Raw genomic sequence first — 7,115 nt, forward strand, 5'->3', positions numbered from 1 at the left:
CCAGTCTGTAGGTAGTCTTCTTAGTCTTTTGGTGAAGTCTTTGGATGAGCATAAGTGTTTGATTTTTAGGAGCTCCCAGTTATCTAGTTTTTCTTCTATGTTCTTTATAATGTTTTCTTAGGGCTCCTAATGTTGTCCCTATGTTTTCTTCCATGATCTTTATTGTTTTAGATTTTATATTTAGGTCTTTGATCCATTTTGAGCTCTTTTTGTGCGTGGAGTGAGGTATGGGTCTTGTTTCATTTTTTTTGCAGATGGATATCCAGTTATGCCAGCACCATTTGTTAAAAAGACTGTCTTTTCCCCATTTAACTGATTTGGGGCCTTTGTCAAATATCAACTGCTTGTATGTGGACGGATTTATGTCTGGATTCTCAATTCTGTCCCATTGGTTCAGGTGTCTGTTGTACCGGTATCAGGCTGTGTTGACTACTCTGGCAGTATAATAGGCTCTAAAATCAGGTAAAGTAAGGCCTCCCACTTTGTTCTTCCTTTTCAGTAATGCCTTATTTCTCTGGGGCCTCTTTCCCATCCATATGAAATCGGTGATTTGTTTCTCCATCTCATTAAAGAATGTCATTGGGATTTGGATTGGAATTGGATTAAATGTGTAGATCACTTTTGGTAGAATAGACATTTTTATAATGTTAAGTCTTCCTATCCATGAGCAAGGTATGTTCTTCCACTTATGTAAGTCTCTTTTGTTTTCTTGCAGAAGTGTACTGTAGTTTTCTTTGTGTAAGTCTTTTACATCTCTGGTAAGATTTATTCCTAAGTATTTTATCTTCTTTTGGACTACTGTAAATGGCATTGATTTGGTGATTTCCTCTTTGATGTTCTTTTTGTTGGTGTAGAGGAATCCAAGTGATTTTTGTGTGTTTATCTTGTATCCCAATACTCTGCTGAACTCTTCTATTAGTTTCAGTAGTTTTCTTTACGATTCCTTAGGGTTTTCTGTGTATAAGATCATGTCATCTGCAAATAGAGATACTTTTACTTCTTCCTTGCTAATCTGGATGCTCTTTATTTCTTTACCTAGCCTAATTGCTCTGGCTAGGACTTCCATCACAATGCGGAATAAGAGTGGTGATAAAGGGCATCCTTGTCTGGTTCCCAATCTCAATGGGAATGCTTTCAGCCTCTCTCCATTTAGGGTGATGTTGGCTGTTGGCTTTGTATAAATGCCCTTTATTATGTTGAGAAATTTTCCTTCTATTTCTATTTTGCTGAGAGTTTTTATCATGAATGAGTGTTGGACTTTGTCAAATGCCTTTTCTGCATCAATTGATAAAATCATGTGATTCTTGTCTTTTGTTTTATTTATGTGGTGGATTACATTAATTGTTTTTCTAATGTTGAACCACCCCTGCATACCTGGTATGAATCCCACTTGGTCATGGTGAATTATTTTTTTGATATGTTGTTGAATTGTATTGGCTAGAATTTTGTTGAGGATTTTTGCATCTACATTCATGAGGGATATAGGTGTATAATTTTCTTTTCTTGTGGTGTCTTTACCTGGTTTTGGTATCAGGGAGATGGTGGCTTCATAGAATGAGTTTGGTAGTATTCCGTCCTTTTCTATGCTCTGAAATACCTTTAGTAGTAGTGGTGTTAACTCTTCTGTGAAAGTTTCGTAGAACTCTGCAGTGAAGCTGTCCGGGCGAGGGCTTTTTTTTGGTTGGGATTTTTTTGATTGCCTTTTCAATCTGTTCTTTTGTTATGGGTCTATTTAGTTGTTCTACCTCTGTTTGTGTTAGTTTAGGTAAGTAGTGTGTTTCTAGGAATTCATCCATTTCTTCTAGGTTTTCAAATTTGTTTGAGTATAGTTTTTCATAGTAATCTGATATGATTCTTTAAATTTCAGTTGAGTCTGTTGTAATATTGCCCATCTCATTTCTTATTCAGGTTATTTGCTTCCTGTCCTGTTTTTCTTTTGTCAGTTTGGCTAATGGTTTATCAATTTTTTTGAGTTTTTCAAAAAACCAGCTTTTGGTGTTTCTTTCAATTGCTTTTCTGTTTTCTATTTCATTTAGTTCAGCTCTAATTTTTATTATTTGTTTTCTTCTGGTGCCGGTGGGTTTCTTTTGTTGCTCTCTTTCTATTTGTCCAAATCGTAGGGATAGTGCTTTTATTTTGGCCCTTTCTTCTTTTTGGATGTGTGCACTTATTTATATAAATTGGCCTCTGAGCACTACTTTTGCTGTGTCCCGAAGGTTCTGATAGGAAGTGTTTTCATTCTCTTTGGATTTTCTGAATTTCTTTATTCCATCCTTAAAGTCTTTTATAATCCAGTCTTTTTGGAGCAGGGTACTGTTCAGTGTCCAAGTTTTTGATTTCTTTTCCCTGCTTTTCCTGTTATTGATTTCTACTTTTATGGCTTTATGGTCAGGGAAGATGCTTTGTAACATTTCGATGTTTTGGATTCTGCTAAGGCTTGCTTTATGACTTAGTATGTGGTCTATTCTAGAGAATGTTCCATCTGCACTAGAAAAGGAAGTATAGTTGGTTGCTGCTGGGTGGAGTGTTCTGTATATGTCTAAGAGGTCAAGTTGGTTGATTGTGGCATTTAGATCTTCCGTGTCTTTACTGAGCTTTTTTCTGGATGTCCTGTCCTTCACCGAAAGTGGTGTGTTGAAGTTTCCTACTATTATTGTGGAGCTGTCTATCTCACTTTTCAATGCTGATAGAGTTCGTTTTATGTATCTTGCAGCCCTGTCGTTGGGTGCATATTTAATATGGCTATATCTTCTTGATGTATTGTCCCTTTAATCATTATATAGTGTCCCTACTTATCCTTTCTGTTGGATTTAACTTTAAAGTCTGTTTTGTCAGAAATTAATATTGCCACTTCTGCTCTTTTTTGATTGTTGTTTGCTTGATATATTTTTTTCCATCCTTTTAGTTTTATTTTGTTTATGTCTCTAATCTAAGGTGTGTCTCTTGTAGGCAGCATATAGACGGATCTTGTTTTTTAATCCATTGTGCTGCTCTCTGTCTCTTTATTGGTGCATTTAGTCCATTTACATTCAGGGTAATTATGGAGAGGTGTGAATTTAGTGCTATCATTTTGATGTCTTTTTTTGTGTGTTGACAGCTTCTTTTTCCCACTTGATTTTATGTGCTGAGTAGATTTTCTTTGTATATTTTCCTTTCCTCATATTTGTTGTTGATTTTGTTTCTGCTGAGTCTGTATTTTTCCACTGTATTTTATTTTGATGAGCAGGATAGTTTGGTCTCCTTTGTGGTTGCCTTATTATTTACCCCTCTTTTTCTAAATTTTTAACTTTTATTTCTTTGTATTGCTGTATCTTCTTCTCCATATGGAAGGTGTATGATTACATTTCTTAGTCCCTCTTTATTATTTTAATGTTGTCTTCTTTTATATAATAACATCGCCGTTACTGTGTATTGGGCTTTTTTTTTTTCCCTGTCTGGGTTGACTTCTGGTTACTCTGCCCAGTGTTCTAGGCATGAGTCGATACCTGATATTATTTATTTTCTAACCAAAGAGCTCCCTTTAGTATTTCTTGTAGTTTTGGCTTGGTTTTTACAAATTCCCTCAACTTGTGTTATCTGGAAATGTCTTAATTTCACTTTCATATTTAAGAAACAGTTTTGATGGATTTATGATTCTTGGCGGGCAATTTTCTTCCTTCAATTTTTTAAATATGTTATCCCATTGCCTTCTTGCCTGCATGGTTTCCCCTGAGTAGTCCAAGCTTACTCTCATTGGCTCTCCCTTGTGGGTTACTTTTCTTTTATCCCTCGCTGCTCTTATAATTGTCTTTTTTTCTTTGGTTTTGGCAAGCTTGATTATAATATGTCTTGGTGACTTTCTTTTAAGATCTACCTTACGTGGAGTTCGATGAGCATCTTGGATAGATATCTTCTCATCTTTCACAATATCAGGGAAGTTTTCTGCCAACAAATCCTCAACAATTTTCTCTGTATTTTCTGTTATCCCTCCCTGTTCTGGTACTCCAATCACTTATAGGTTATTTCTCTTGATAGAGTCCCACGTGATTCTTAAGGTTTCTTCATTTTTAAAAATTCTTTTATCTGATTTTTCTTCAACTATATTAGTGCCAGGTGATTTATCTTCAAGTTCAGAAATTGTAGCTTCTACTTGGTCAATTCTGCTCCTCTGACGTTCTATTGAGTTATCGAATTCTGTCATTTTATTGTTAATCTTCTGAATTTCTGATTGCTGTCTGTCTATGGATTTTTCCAGCTTAAATTAAATTTTCATTATGTTCTTGAACAATCTTTCTGATTTCTTTAGTTGCTTTATCTGTGTGTTCCTTGGCTTGTTATGCATATTGCCTCATTTTCTTCCTGATGTCTTGAAGGGTTCTGTATATTAAACTTTTATATTCGGCATCTGGTAATTCCAAGAATGCACTTTCATCTAAAAGATCCCTGGATTCTTTGTCTTGAGAGTCTGTTGAGGTGATCATGGCCTGTTTCTTTAAGTGACTTGATACTGAGCCATCTATAAGTTATTGTATTAGCTTATGCTTGCTTACTGTGTCATGCCTGCTTGCTTTGTTTTGTTTTGGTATACCCCTATGGGTTGCTTCAGTGAGCTAGCTTGATTATTTTCACCTTTGGAGCTCTGATGTCCTGTCCCAAGTTGGCTAGAGCTGTTATCAGGTATATCAGTTTAGGATTCCATTCAGTTTTCTTGTATGAATTCAGCTCAGGTTTCCAGGTAGCTGATATCAAGTGTGTGGTACAGGCTCTGTCCTACAGTCTTAGAGGGGCAGAGGTGATTGGAGTATATACCCGTATCTGATTACGGCAGGGGGTCACGCTCTGAACAAGGCAGGGGGCTGAGAACCGACCCCCAAGTTGTCTCTTAGGAAAACGCATCTGTATTCCCTAGAGCGCGCTGGTGGGGGGGCTCTGCAGACGGACCATGGGCACTCAAAGTTTTTGTTGTAAGGACTGGGAGGTACCAGTTATCCCTGGACCCCTGTCGCAGGTGGCTGGGCGACGCCAGTGGAGCCACCAGTCCATAGGTCCCTGTTGTGGGTAGGTGAGACCTTGTTTAATAGGCAAAGCAATGTCAAACATCAAACACCCACCTCTCCACCGCACAGCTGAAATGGTTGGAGTTTGCCAACAAGGGCCTATTCTCCCGAAATAGGCCCACACAGGTCCATGCAGAAGGGAAAGGTGCTCAAGGTCCACACACGTTTTATGCCTGGACAGGAGCCGCTTCTGTCCTGAGCTCCCCCAGTTAATGGAGCTAGCAAATTATCTTTTCCCCCCAGTTGCAAATTTTTTCCTTCCCCAAGGCCGGGAGGAAGGCTCCACGTGCTCACCAGGGTCTATCTCAGGCCTAGAAATTCGGCCACTGAAGCTGGCTTGGGGGTGAGGGGGGCGCGGTAATATATATGAAAGTACTTAGCTTTTGCCGAGAGCGCCGTTCTCCTCAGGTTCCGGAGGTGTGAGTGGGCTGTGTGGCTGGCTGCTTCTCACTGAGGAAACTGCAGCCAAACGGTAGGACCAGCCCGCCACCACCGCCACCGCAGCTCCGGGAATGGTGCCTGAGGGCTCCCCGCGATTCAGGTACGGCAACTCCTCTCCATTTCTGAACGGTCTCTTTCTTCCCCTGCCCCTCGGTTCATTGTGGAAGCTTGCCTTTGATGCTCAGGGCTCCCAGCTTGTCACAAATATACTCGTTTCACTTGTTTTTTCGGGTCTTTGTTGTAAAGAGGGCTTGACGGAAACGTCTGTCTATTCCGCCATCTTGGCTCCGCCTCCTCCTGGGAGATTTTTTATTATGTTTTAATCTGTTCCTTTGTTATGGGTCTATTTAGTGGTTCTACCTCTGTGTTAGTTTAGGTAGGTAGTGTGTTTCTAGGAATTCATCCATTTCTCCTAGGTTTTCAAATTTGTTAGAGTGCAATTCTTCATAGTAATCTGATATGATTCTTTTAATTTCAGTTGGATCTATTGTAATATCGCCCATCTCATTTCTCATTTGGGTATTTGCTTCCTCTCCTGTTTTTCTTTTGTCAGTTTGGCCAGTGGTTTATCAATTTTGTTGATTTTTTTCGAAAAACTAACCTTTGATCTTTCTTTCAATTGTTTTTCTGTTTTCTATTTCATTTAGTTCAGCTGTAATTTTTATTATTTGTTTTCTTCTGTTGTCTGGGTCTTTCTTGATGGAAGTTAGAAATAATCAAGGTAGCAAACTGCCAAAGTTACTGTCAACCAAAAGCAACTCAAAGACAAAAAAACAAAGCACTACATCAAAAGTTTGGGTTTCACTCTTTCTGTTCAAAGGCATCCTTCATGCAGAACTGGCCACCTGATAGACCAGGGAAGGCAATGTGAGTGCACAAACCTCTAGTTTATGTACACACAGGTGAAGAAGAGATGCACCTTATCTATATTAGCTAAACATTTTTCCAGAAAACAAGCTCAAAAGAATCCCTTTTATTTACAATGTGAAATTACCCATCATGAATTTATGCTTTACACATTTTACAATGCCCTCCCAAACCACACTCCAGACTTTCTCCAAAGAAGGAGGAGGTGTTGGCCCTGCCTGGTGTTGGTTTATACCAATTACTATCAACCTCATTTGCATATGCCTTTTCACATTCTAATATCATTAACTTTGGGAGAAGAGCCTGGGACTATCCCTGCAAGCAGTGCTGTGGAAGCATGAGCTTCATCCAGACCTTTCTGTCTAGCTGTCCTCCAACTGTGCCCTTGGCTTACCCAGACCCAGCGCCGTGGTGGCTTATCTCACTTTTATAATTGCAGAAAAGTCAATATTCCGCAATTTATTTTTATGTTGCCTTTTTTTTTCTCAGTGAGTTGTTGACCTTACACATGCCCCTTAATGTTGCAACTTAAGACATTTAGCCAAACTTCATTGCTTTCCTTCCTCCAATAAGGTAGAATTCCCTTCTAAACATCAGTTCACATTCTCCATCTTCCTATGTTTCTTATCACCTTATTTTAAAACATCTACCTCTGTAATTTATAATAAACAAACAATAAAGATGCTGCCATCTCATCTGGTAAGTTCTATTCATCACTGTGAACATTGGAAGGAGTGGCCTTCACTTTCAAAGGTCTGCATTCCTCGGTGC

Source organism: Loxodonta africana, chromosome 7 (genome assembly GCF_030014295.1).
Source record: "Loxodonta africana isolate mLoxAfr1 chromosome 7, mLoxAfr1.hap2, whole genome shotgun sequence".
Classification (NCBI taxonomy): domain Eukaryota; kingdom Metazoa; phylum Chordata; class Mammalia; order Proboscidea; family Elephantidae; genus Loxodonta; species Loxodonta africana.